This window comes from Scleropages formosus, chromosome 5, assembly GCF_900964775.1.
Source record: "Scleropages formosus chromosome 5, fSclFor1.1, whole genome shotgun sequence".
Lineage (NCBI taxonomy): Eukaryota > Metazoa > Chordata > Actinopteri > Osteoglossiformes > Osteoglossidae > Scleropages > Scleropages formosus.
Window position 1 is genome coordinate 6,715,010 of NC_041810.1, and position 12,515 is coordinate 6,727,524.

Consider the following 12,515-nt stretch of genomic DNA (forward strand, 5'->3'; position numbering starts at 1 on the left):
TTAAAATAATTTAGTAATAAGCACATAAAGAAGACAGCAAGGCTTTTTCATAAAGAACGAAACGTATTTGTTGTTTCCGAGCGCTAATAAACAGCAAAATGATTTCACGGCAGAACAACTGGAACGAATCTACTTTGTTTTTATTTATTTATTTATTTTTCTTTGATTATTTTAGCTAGTTTATTAAAAATAGGTTCAAAACTGAGGATTCTTACTCAGTCAGTGCATTATGGGTTTCTTTGCTTCGTTCTAAGCCATACAGTAGCACCTGGAGCTGTGATAAATAAATATTGTCATATTGCACACGACGAGTTTATTATGTTTGTTTATTATTTTGTTGCTGCGCTCATCTTTTACAAAGTTGCTGCATCATTTTAGCGCGTATTTCTTTAATATCTTCATCATTGTCGGTTCTCTTTTATGATGACAGTGCAGGAGCAGTTCAGCTTTGGCGCTCACTTCTCCAGAAACACTGCGAAAGGACCCCCCGCATCGCGACGGAACCTTATAATCGCCCCCCTGCGGTGCTCTTGTATTGGACTCTATAGATTTATGTGTCAATGAACCAAACCGTGTAATAAAGTCCTTGAGACTGGGGGTATTCAAGGTGTTATTCACACACACACACACACACACACACACCACCGACTCGCTTCTCTGTCTGTCCCGATACACTGCGCCGCACGCGTGGCCCTCGCGGATTCCAACGTAGCGCGCGCAACGGGAGCGGCGCGCTGTCTTTCTTGGAACATCAACATGCGCGCGTGAGCTCTGTGCCCGCGCGGGCTCCGCAAAGCGCGCTCGAATAAGAGAATAATTAAAGTTGAGAGAACTTTCCCCCGTCCGTCCGAGTTCGGCTGGTCCGGCCCATCTGCTGCGGCAAATGGTGGAACTCACCGGGGAGGGAGGGTGTGTGTGTGTGTGTGTGCGTGTGTGTGTCTGCAGGGGGGGGTTCTCGCTGAAAACACATCCTCCCGGAGATGCGTCCACCGCGTGGCGGAGGGAGGCGCGCAACAGAAGCGCGTCCCCGCCGAGGAGCGGCTCCCGCGTCCATGGATTACCGCACTTCAGGGTCCGAGCGCTGCTTCCTCTCTCCCCGGGACACGCGTGTCAGTGCCGCTTCTTCTCCGTGGGACGACGCGAGTGTTCGGCCGCACTGAGAGCCGAGGAGAAAATCACAGTCAGTGAACCGAAACCCTGGTGGATCATAGCGAGTGACCGCTGTGACCACAGTGACCAGTGAGTGACCACAGTGACCGCACCGTCGCCGCCGACACAAGTAGTAGGTAGGTAGGTGATCCACACACACACACACACACACGCACTTCATTCTAAAATCGTACTAAACCAATAAAAGTTCCGATCCCTACAAACCGCTTCTTTATTCATTAACAAACTCCAACTTTCCCACCCTTCTATTTTATTCTTATTAATATTTTTCAGAGAATTTAGCGGGCTCGCGAGCCCCACACGCTGCTGACCGATAAATAGACTTTCGCGCTGTTGAAAGTTTGCTGCGTAAAAGCGCGCGATCGCTGCCGTTCGGACCCCGGTGTCGGGCGCGCGCTTTCCGACACGTGTCTGTGGATGGACCCGCGAGAATTTTGCGCCGCGACTCGACCCACGCACGTGTCGCGTGGGAAGGTGCGATCGCGAGGGTCCCGGAAAGTTTTCAATCAGTGTGCCTCCGAGCGTAACGCTCTTTCAAAACTGCCTCTCGACAAACAAACAAACAAACAAATCAGTGACGTGCACTCTTTTTTCTTTCTTCTTTCCTTCTTTTCGGTGAAGTTATCTGAAGAAACATGATGAAAAGTTCTAACAGGAACCTTCTGCCACTGTACACTGAATTTGTAATTTTTGTGCATTTGCTTAAATGACCCAACGGCTAACCTGTTCATTTGGCATCTTTGTGAAATGACATTTGGCAACACAGTTATGCTGATATTTATCAGTGGTGTACATTAAAATTGCTAAAAGCCTTCACTTGGCCAGTTGTGATGTGAAGGGGCTTAACAGGTTAGTGAATACAGTTAAACTGTAAACTAATTTACTGATACCAGAGATGTAGAAGGGTGTCCTTCTACATCTCTGGTATCAGTAAATCAGTTGAATTTTTACTGAGAAAACGGGTCTCCGTCAGTTTGCACCGAGGACTGAAAAAAAAGCCCAACAACCTCTCCATCCCTTTTGTTTATTCTCCTGCTTTGTTTATTCCTCCCTTCAGCATTAAACAATAAATTGCTACAATTAGACTGTTGCTGTTTGCTGTCCGCTCTTGTACCAATGTGTGCCTTCGAACACTTTAAATATACCTGAGTGTTCCATGTCCATGTCCGTTTTTTGTGCGTGACTCTTTCATTTGCGTTTTCCACGACCCACCAACATACGCGAGACGTAATCACACCAGACTGGTCACACGGGTCATCGCGGACGCCTCGAGAACCCAACGGCCTGGAGGACGGACCAGATCTAAATGCAATTAGTATGTATTTCTCAGGTGTACGAGATGCGGGAATAAGGAGAGGAAGAAAAACGTTGTGGGAAGAGCTGTGAACGGCCAGTTTAAGTCCTCGAGAGAAAAGGGGTCGGTGGGAAGTGTGTTTTTATGCGAGTGCCCGGTTGTTCCCATTTGCATACGAAAGAGAAGTTTTAGTACATTTGCCATTGTGGAGGATGAAGAGTTCCAGCAGTCAGACGGAGGCGAGTGAAAAGATGCGAAGGAATGATGGGCCCTTCGGATTATTCAGGCTGGCTGGGCTCCGTGGTCGCTGGGCCTTGGGTTCCTGTGACGGGACGCCACTTTCATCTCCCAAACCGTCATCCTTCTGCCATTTTCACACGTCCCCTCTCGCTGCCCTTTATTGATCATCTGTGGAAAATTTAATGAAGCGCACGTTTTAAAAAGGAGAGCCCTATTTAGGTGTCAGGGAAATGCAGGCGTGTCAGTGAAGTCACGGTGCATGGAAAGAAGTGGACTGTGAACATGTGGATGAGGGCAGAGTAAAACTCCCCACCGGGACGATTCAACAGTTAAGACGGGACACGAACGCTGCACCAGTTCAGCTGTTTGGGACGAGATGCCGTTGATGGAATCATCCCATCCCATCAAGGTGAGTATATTGCTTTTCCAGTTTCATCAGTGCAACGACCGCTTTTGGAAGGCGTGTCACGTACGATTCATCCTTAATAAAAAAAGGGCAGCGGGAGGTGTGGCGGTGCAGTGGGTTGTACTGGGTCCTACTCTCGGGTGGGTCTGGGGTTCGAGTCCCACTTGGAGTGCCTTGCGACGGATGGGCGTCCTGTCCTGAGCATGATCCCTCCCCCTTCAGCCTTTTGCCCTGTGTTGCCAGGTTAGGCTCTGGCTCCCCATAACACCGTATGGGACAAGTTGCTTCAGATGATGTGTGTGTTTAAAAAAAAATTTTAAAAAAAAGAAAAAAAAGGGGCCACAGTGGGACGTAACCTTTGCATATTTGCCCCTAAAGGTAGAATTTACATGAATTGTCTGAGAAAATTTTAAGGTATTAAAATGCACGTTTCAGGTACAAGTCATAATGTCTCAGCTATTTTCCAGATATGTTATCAGCTTAAATGAATTTTAGTTTTACAGTTGGGTTAAAAGACTTGCATCAATCAGTGTTGTTTTTTTTTTTGGGGGGGGGGGGGGGGGGTATATCAAAAAAAGGCAAAACCCTTGTAATGCCTGGTCTTTTTTCAGTTGGTTTCACACCTTATATACAAATCGGAATCATACTGTACCGTTAAGACCAAACGTTTTTAGTCTTAGACATGGTTTTGACGGAAAAAATCGGCAGCGTTTACGATAAAAGTTTTTCTTGCTTCCTTCTATTTTGAACAAATGCGAGAATCACTTAGAAAACAGATGCCTTTACAGAGTCCAGCTCGGCCAACGCTGATCTTATATTTTATTAAATTTGAAAATGGTGAAGGTACTCATAGTGCGCCACGCTGAAATGCACTCTAAATGGGACAATAGAACAACGACTCGTGTCTTAAGAGCGCCGATCCCAAAAAAAGCATCCTTCTTCAAGGGGGCTCAGGTCAGCATCCAGTGTCTGTCTCAGGTACTTATGTGTGTTTGCAGAACCTTCCAGCCCCCGTTCATGCAGGACTGCAGTAGCGGCTGAAGGACACTTGTCCCGGGGGTTGAATTGAGTGAAATACAAAGCCCGCAAAGGCCTGTAAAAAGCAATGACATGTTGGGTTCACACTGTGCTCTAGTCAAATAAAGGAGGGAATATGTGGCAGGCACGTTAAAGTCATTTTCCTTTCTCTGGATTGCACTCAACTTGCTGATCTCCTCTGAACTGGATGGCGGGAAAAAGCCTGTGAAGAATTCTCGGCTCACGGCGCGGTCATTCAGCGTTGCTCATACAGTTTCCCTGAAGCGTCCGAGGGTAATTAGATCCGTTTCTGATTTGGGACCAGGAAGAAATATGCATCATTATCATCATCGTTTTCCTTTCCACTGACGTGTGGCATTGCCCCACCGTTAGGCAAAAGACTGTGGCGGAGCACACCGAATTTGAACCCTCGGCACGAAAGCGAACGTAACGAAACGTCATGTTAAAAAGCCAAAATAAATTTTGAAATTAATATTGCGATTGCAAAGAGCATCATTGTGACTGATGCCAAAGTATTTGTCCGGTTGTCTGACCTTATTTGCCGTTAAAAAGACTCCAAGTTATCAAAAAAGTGCACTTCAGGGAATCCGGTGGGGAAGCGCTGACCTTTGCAGCCTGAAAGCCTAGGATCTGGCGACTTGACTTTAAAGACATCAGTCGGTCATGTTCCTCTGTCGTTCCACATTGTTTCCTGCACACAAACATCTGTAATGCATGATTTTGAGAACATGAAGCGTTCTGTACTTCGCAAACCGATGAAATGCATGAGAGAGATGCATATTTGAATGGCTAATAAATAAAAAAAAAAGATTTTTTTTTTAAATTTAAACATAAATGTCTCCAGTTGCCCCTTTTGAGCTGCACTTATTAGAAATTCCTAGGAAATAGTGAAAGTTACCTACATTGTCCTGATTTTGACTGATAAAGTTACCGTGGCTGTAACTGAATGCCTGTAACTGTTGAATGTAAAAACTCGCATATCCCCACTGGTCAATACCCACACCAACACACATCCTCCCCAGATCCAAAACTAATTCGATTACTGTATGTCAGTCTTACTAAGATTACTAAGAGTACCTTTTCAACTGTCTCTTTACCCTAGAATATTTGCCCTTTACACCCCCAGTATGTCTGGCACTCATACTGGTACTGTCACAAACCAGGAGTCGAGCCGAGCGAACTGGAATAAAGTGGTCTGTGTCGTTGTTGAATTCCTGGAGAAAGTGGGATGGAACAATCGAGGGCCACTTTCATGTTGCGGTTCTTTCGCGCAGGAAAGAAACTTTGGGCTCGCGAAGGGCTCGTCTCCCCAACTTTGGGCGATACCATCTGTGCCATAACTCAACAATACCAGCGCGCGTTTGACACACTTGTTCGGATTGGAAGGTTGCACATCCCTCACAAATTCTATTCCGAATCTTTTTCGGCAGGGGGGACTTTTGCTTTAATCATCTTTATTATTTTATTAATTCCAGGATTAATAAATCGAGGAAATTGCTTCGGGCTACGGTGCCAGGGCGGGGGGCACGGCGGTGCAGCGGGTTTGGCCGGGGCTGGCTCTGGGGAGGGTCGGGGGTTTGGTGCCACGGGATGGACTAGCCTCCCCTCTGGGGTGTTCCCCCTGTGCTGCCGGACTAGGCTCCGGCTCGCCGCGCTCCCGAGAAGCGGTTGTAGACATTGTGCGTGTGACAAAAAGACAGGTATAAATAAATTTCACAGGCAAAAGTATTCCAGTAAAAATGTAGTTTTGTCTCATCAGGACCCCTCAGACAAGAAGAGATGAGTACTGCCCCAGCAGTATGAGGACTCACTATAGAACAGCTGTTGGCAAAAAGTGACCACTGGTAGCTACTTGGAAAAGCACAGCTGGACCAGTGTGGTGCTGAATGTGCTCCTCTCTTTGCGCTGAGTGATGAGCAGAGGGCGAGGCCATTCTTTGAGATCACGAGGCATTTACCAAGACGGTGTTAGTAGTATAGTGGTTGGACCTACTGCCGTTGTTGCTGAAGGTCAGAGGTTTGATCCCTACCTCTGCCTCTTGTACCCTTGAACAAGGTAATTTCCCTAAATTGCTCCTGTAAAACTACCCACCTCCGTAAACAGGTAAATAATTGCACCCTTAACACTGTATATGACTTTGGAGAAAAGTGCCAATTATAGATCATTCTTAGACATCAGGCAGTGCTGGCATGAGACCCGGTGTCACGTCCACGTTCGCAACACAAGCGATAACAGCTGACTCCGCACTAGCTCCTGAGTAATCGCTCACCCTATAAAGGCCCTCTTCAGCTCCCGTACCGTTGCGGAATCTCGTTTGGGACAACCGCCCTTCCTCGCATTCCTACACACACACACTTACTCTATTCACGATCTCCGGTTTTTTCACTCCTTGCTTCGTTCTCCGACCACGTCCACTGTGTTCCGCGTGACACCTGGACCAAAGACTCTGACAAAATGGTCCAGTGAGAGACAAAAAAGGAAACATTAAGCTGTTGAAACTGTATGTTTAGCTTTGACTGATGTTTGAGCAAATAGGTAATAATTTAAAACAAAAACAAGGGACAATTGCTAGACCCACTGTCAGTATCATGGAGCCGCTCTCATTGAGCCTTTTATTCAAAGAGCCTTATAGTGCATAATATTATTTTCCTTCAGATTTTGTGATTTTTCAGAGCCATCAGCCTATTATGTTACATAAGCCATGGACTGAAGTGACGCTTGTTTGGACTAATTCTATGCAACTTTGACCAAATCAAGCGCTGAGTCAGCAGTTCTTCAAGCTGATGTAATATGATAACAGTCTGGCTTTTCATCACGACATGATATTGCATACAAAGGGATGCTTTGGAGCTGAGGAAGACCCATGAGGTCTGGTTGACCTGCTTCGGTATGTAATGTGATGTAATTTTTGTGGGTCGGCTTTCATCCACGAGTTAATTAACTTATGAAAGGATGATATATCCATATGATGAGTTATTACATCGGGAGGTTTAACAGCTGCTGGCGGTGGAAAGATCATTGATATGAAGCGGCGGCGTCGGAGCCCAGCGATTGACTTGTCCGTCCGGGTTTAATCGTGGACTTGTACATTTTTCGAGCAAACTCGTGGTCGCAGACAGTTACCGAGTGTCTCTGATGCTCGTGTTCTGGTTTTGTGAGGCCATCAGTGTGTTGGTTTGATGTATGGCTGACGCTGGCTGACGCTGGCTCACACACACAGAGCAGTCATTGATGGGAACTCAGTGTTTGTGCTTTGGGTAATAGGTTATTGGAAGGGGTGGGAAAAGCTCAGCAGCGAAAAGGCTGTGTTCTGCAACTGGTTAGGCGGCCTCCCGCAACTACAAAGCAGGAGGGGCATGTTCCTCATTATGTCCGTATGCCGAGCGATGAGATTTAAAAGCACTGATACGCTGCCAGACCGCAGACTCCTCGCAGGCTGGAAGATGAGCCTGACGTGTGGTACTCGAGAGGCCATGTGTTAGTATTTAGCAATCAGCATCCCTGCCCCCACCTCCAGGCTCACTCCCCCGCACGCTCGCCTACTCGCAGTTTCTCCGAAAGAGGGTCACGGCCTGGATGGGCCTCTGCTCTGGAGTCATCTCAACATGGAATTCTGCAGTCTTGAACCTCCCTCAGACCCTCGTTCGGACTGCAGCTCAGCCTCGCGGCCCTCGAAGCTTTCCCGCAGGGACTAGTATCGGGGAGGGGAGGGTATGTAGCATGTGGGTTTGTGCTGTTACCTTGTGGTCTGAAGGTTCCCAGTTTGACTCTCACACCTGCTGCAGTATCCTTGAGTGATACACTTACCCTGTGTTGCTCTTATCCATATACCCCGCAGTGTACTGGGGTAGGGGGGACACGGTGGTGCAGTGGGTAAAACTGGTCCCTCACAGCTCCTGAGCTGTTTGGTGGCTGTGGGGTTAGAAGGTTGCTCAGAGCGTGTGGTATTTGTGTGTTCCTCACTAAGTTTGCACCCCCAAGACATCTACAGTAGAAGGGACTTGCAAACCATTTCTGTTCCTTCCTTGCCTTGCAAACCGTGCAAGTGGTTGCTATGAGTCAAGGTTAACTTGAGGACAGATCTATCATCAATGAATTAATATGAGGGTCATTAACCATAAGTTGAGTGTAGTACACACCTGATGTTGTGTATTTCTTGGACAAAGATGCCAGCCAAAGAGTAAGGCTGGGTAGCATGGTGGCACAGCGAGTAGTGCTGCTGTCTCACACCGCCTGGCTGGCCTGAGAGGACATGGGTTTGATCCCTGCTAAGTCTGTGCGGAGTTTGCATGTTCTCCTTGTGTCTGTGTGGGGTTCCTCTGGGTGCTCTGGTTTCCTCCCATAGTCCAAAGACATGCTGTTCACATGATGTCTATCTGCACTGAAAGAGCAATGGCTTAACTCGGTTTTATATGCAGAGAGTAGTTTGTATCTCATCAAATTCAATTCCTAGTATAATGTGCTCAGTCCATAAGCTGTGGGTTGTTGATTGAATTGTACACTCTAGAAATGCTGCTGGGGGGATGTTCAGATGCTTCTAGTTTCAGATAAGCCAAAGACACATAATAGCACAGTGCAGGCTGGTGACTGGAGAAGGGAAGCTCGTTGCATGGCGAATTCAGTTCAGTTTTTTGCCATCATTTTTTGGGTGATGACGGTGACGGTCTTGCTCTTCCGCTGCTCGATCTGGTTCGCTCTCTGAAATGCAGGATCTGTAAAACTATCCACCAGTTATTTTGCATGGAAATAATGACAAGAAAATCATAGTAACACCAGAAAAATGAAACATGGAATTAGAAAACAGTGTTTGTTGCAAGAAAATCCAGTTAAAATGAGAATGTATTGAAATAAAGTCACTGAATGTTGTGCTGATCAATGCATGCAATGCACATAAAATATTTAAATCCTTACATGTGCACCAAACAGCAACTATAGGTGCCTTAAATAGTATGCTTTTTGTCGTAATGTACTGAAATATGTGTGTGTCTGTGTATTTCTCAATGGCAACAGTTATTTACAGCAAAAGGTGACATATATTCTCTCTCTCACACACACACTGGCTGAAACTGCTTATCCCAAGTGGGGTCGCAGCGATCCAGCACCTAACTCAGCAACACAGGGCGTAAGGCCGGGGGGGGAGGGGACACACCCAGGACGGGACGCCAGTCCGTCACAAGGCACCCCAAGCGGGACTCGAACCCCAGACCCACCAGAGAGCAGGACCCGGTCCAACCCACCGCACCACCCCCAGGTGACATATAATTTGAAGCTATTGCTGAATAATGGAGCGTGTTTCGCCAACACAGTTTGGCCGATGGCCCCATCTAAAGTTGACCAAAAGATGATGTCGGGACATATGTGTTATGTGTTGCAGGGACGACAACAACAAAAACAAGCTGTAAAAATACGGCTCGATTGTCTTCGGCAGCACATTTCTGCATAACAAGGCTTGTTTGGCACATGCCTGCTGTAATTATTCTGGCAGATGATGTGCAGAGCCACGGTAAATCCTACAGTGAGGACTTTGGACAACATTGTTCTCTCTGAAACGGGGGATATAAACAATTTTTGTGAGTCCAAATCATGGGTGTTCGTTTGCTGGACCAATCCATGGAAACTCGCCACCATAAACACTTTAGTACAGTAGAGCACAGTGCAGGGTCAAGGCAGGAACCTCAGTGACAGGGGATCTTGAGATTCAGAGCTTCATCGAGGGGAAAACACAGTATTTCAGAATCTAACTGAAAAGCATCCTCATGATGAAAAACCCTTGTGGTGATTCAGAGCATCAGTGAGAAAGAACCTCAAAGTGAATCAGGACCTCAGTGTGAATAAACCTCATAGTGGTTCAGAACCTCAGTGTGAGAGAACATCACAGTGAGTCAGAACATCAGTGAGAAAGAACATCATAGTGAATCAGGACCTGCTGTAGTACCCTTAAGTAAGGTACTTACCCTGAATGAATAAATGTAAACTGGTAGGGTAAAAATTACTCAGCTGTATTAATGGGTCAATCACTGCAATGTCACTCTGCCTTGTGAAATACTTGCTGGGGGGGGATTTGACAAACACATTAAGTTCTGCGAGCTGCAGTAGGAAGCTCACCTTCACACCACTGGAGAACCCTGAGAGATGCAGGAAGCTCGTGTGCTCAATGAACCACCTTCGGTCCATAGATGGTGGAAAAGCCCCAAACCGCTCCGTGGCTCCCGGCTGCACAACTTGAGATCTTCTTGGAAAAGAGGGTATTGGCTGTTAATCGAGGTCGCGGTGGTGTCAGTGTTGTACAGACTTTAGGCAAGAAATAATACAATTGAATTAAGTCAAGATTAAGAATTGACAATTTAAAAGGCTGTGGTGTACAAGGCTTTGGCGGAAACGTCTGAATCCAGGTATCGAGTGCAGTTGCTCAGCGTCACTTTGGAGAGAAGAAAGTAAGGGGAATAAGTACTTGTACAAAGGTACCTTTTGGCCCTTTTCAGCTCTGTGCACATATCACTTTCTTGCCATTAAAATGAGATTCGCATGTCTACAATCGGTCCTTTATGTCTTGCTTCTGGTGGAGACTGAAGGTACGATTTCTCATTGAGTACAAACTCATTTTTGTGTGTTGTGAGCAGCTCTTTCTGTCAGCTTACTCTTCCTTCCCTCCTCCGGCCCATGGACCAAATGTTTCTTGTACAAATAAATTCAGAATTTCAAGAATGATGGGGCGGTACGGTGGTGCAGCGAGTAGCGCTGCTGTCTCACAGCACCTGTGTGGTATGAGGAGACATGGATCCGATTCCTGCTCAGTCTGTGTGGAGTTTGCATGTTCTCCCTGTGTCTGCTCTGGTTTCCTCCCACAGTCCAAAGACATGCTGTTCAGGTTCACCCCTTGTGTGTGTGTGTGTGTGTTCCACTGATGTATGGATGAGTGACCCAGTGTAAGTAGTGTATCTAGCAGTGTAAGTCACCAAGGTGAATAAGGTGTGTGTGGGCTGGTAACACTACATAGTATCTAGTGGAAGTCACTTTGGAAAAAAGTGTCTGCTAAATAATTAAATGTACTGATGGCTTCTCAGGTTGTTGCATTTCCAAAAAAAAAATTAAATTTGGTGACCTACAGCTTTAATACAAAAAACTGACAGCTATGGGGTATGTACATACACATTATCTGAACCACTTGTCCCATAGAGGGTTGCAGGGAACTGGACCCTAACCTGGTGACACAGAGCATAAGGCTGGAGGGGGCGAGGACACACCCAGGGCAGGACGCCAGTCTGTCATAAGGCATCCCAAGCGGGACTCGAACCCCAGACTCACCCAAGAGCAGGACCCGGTCCAACCCACTGCACCACCACACCCCCCTTATGGGGTAGGTAGAGGTACAATATTTACTGGCTTCCCTTTGGAAATGTAAATCTCCACTCTCTCATCAGCATTCCAGCAGTTTGTGTCGCCCTGAACCGTGGAGAGCAGCATCGTTGTAATGAGGTTGGGTGAACCACCCCCAGTGCTTCACCCTTATTCCCTTCCTTCTGGTCTTCATCCTGGTCCCTGTTCTACGCTCACTCTGGCACCAAGAAGCTGAATTCACTTGCTGGCGCACGCCACCATCTGTCCCCTCCCCGATGCCTGCGTCGTCCCGTCAGGGTCCCCCCTCGTCCCCGAGCCTCGAAGGAGTAGCCATGTGCAGCTCCTCCTCAGAGCCTTTGGAAGAGGTGCAGGATGGGGGTCTCTGGCCGTCTGTCTTCCAGCAACACGGAGGGGGTTGAGCCCCACGCTACTCCACCAGTACGAGCTCTGGGTACTTGTCAGCAAAGCAGACTGGAGGACCCCCAGCGGAGAGGACACCATATTGCCGCATCAGATCGGCCGCTTCGGCGCTCGGATTGAGCGCCGCTCTCCGAACCAGAACGATGCCTTCTCATCGAATTGTGTTCTGCGGAATCCGTGCCTGGCCGTGCACACAAAACGTGTTATTACATCGAAAAGTAACTGTACAAGCATGTCATTTCAGCGACATGTTTAGGAGAAATAAAGCCTGAAGGGTAAACTGATTGTGCAAGGCTTTCCATTCGCATGGACTCGTACCCTTGGCCCGTGTCCTTCTCAATACACAAGAGACGCCCTAATAAACAGTTGTGTTGAAACATACGAGATTTGGTTCCCTCAGCGAATCCCCGGCAGAAGTGCTCGAGGATGAGAAGGACCCAAGTCCGGTTCCATCACATGATCTCTGATTCAAAGCCTAAATTGTGCACCGTTCGTTCTTTCTTGGCTGAAAATGCTGTGGAAACAGATGCCTTCTAACCCTGTTAGGTATTTGTCGTTAATCCGCTTACCTTGGCCAAAAGACGGGTGACCTACTGTGTGTGTGGGGGG

At 47.3% G+C, this 12,515-nt stretch overlaps 1 protein-coding gene across 2 annotated transcripts in view; it reads left to right on the forward strand.

The window, feature by feature from the left end:
- Positions 1–996: 996 nt before the first annotated feature.
- Positions 997–12,515, forward strand: part of LOC108930821 (zinc finger protein GLI2-like) — a 66,557-nt gene continuing 55,038 nt past the window's right edge. Inside the window, exon 1 of one of the 2 annotated variants that reach the window (XM_029252532.1) lies at positions 997–1,286. The gene's annotated coding sequence lies outside the window, so the exon portion shown is untranslated. The remainder of the gene's footprint in view (positions 1,287–12,515) is intronic. The other variant, XM_029252533.1, reaches the window with a different exon arrangement.